Source organism: Myotis brandtii, unplaced genomic scaffold (genome assembly GCF_000412655.1).
Source record: "Myotis brandtii unplaced genomic scaffold, ASM41265v1 scaffold165, whole genome shotgun sequence".
Classification (NCBI taxonomy): Eukaryota; Metazoa; Chordata; class Mammalia; order Chiroptera; family Vespertilionidae; genus Myotis; species Myotis brandtii.
In genome coordinates this window covers 14,025,786-14,026,445 of record NW_005356042.1, presented here as the reverse complement: position 1 = coordinate 14,026,445, position 660 = coordinate 14,025,786, and positions in this window count along the sequence as shown.

Here is a 660-nt window from a genome sequence, read left to right as displayed (position 1 = left end):
ATTGGCCCTGCTCTGAGCCCGACCAGGGGCTGCACCTAGGGATTGGGCCTGCCCTCTGCCACCCGGGAGCAGGCCTAAGCCAGCAGGTCATTATCTCCTGAGGGGTCCCAGACTGCGAGAGGGCACAGGATGGGCTGAGGGACCCCCCTCTCCCCCCCGAGTGCACAAATTTTTGTGCACCAGGCCTCTAGTCTATACTAGTAAAAGGATAATATGCTAATTAACCAGACATCTTCTGGACGACCATCCAGACATCCTTCCTGACAAATCCGGGCCTGATCGAAGCCACCCACCCGTGGTCCTGGGTGCCAGCACCTGCGGCTGCAGCCCAGGAGAGGGAGGAGCCGTCCGACCATGGTTCCCTGCGGCTGCGGCCAGCCCGGGTGAAGCTGGCCTAGGTACCAGGTGTGGCGCCAAGGCAGAAGTGGTTAGGGGTGATCAGGCCAGCAGGGGAGCAGTTAGGGGCGATCAGGCAGGCAGGCAGAAGGGTTAGGGACGATCAGGCAGGCGAGTAGTTAGGAGCCAGCGGTCCCAAATTGCGAGAGGCATGTCCGACTGCCAGCAGTTGGACACCCCCCAAAGGGTACCAGATTGGAGAGGGTGCAGGCTGGGCTGAGGGACGCCCCCCCATGCATGAATTTCATGCACCGGGCCTCTAGT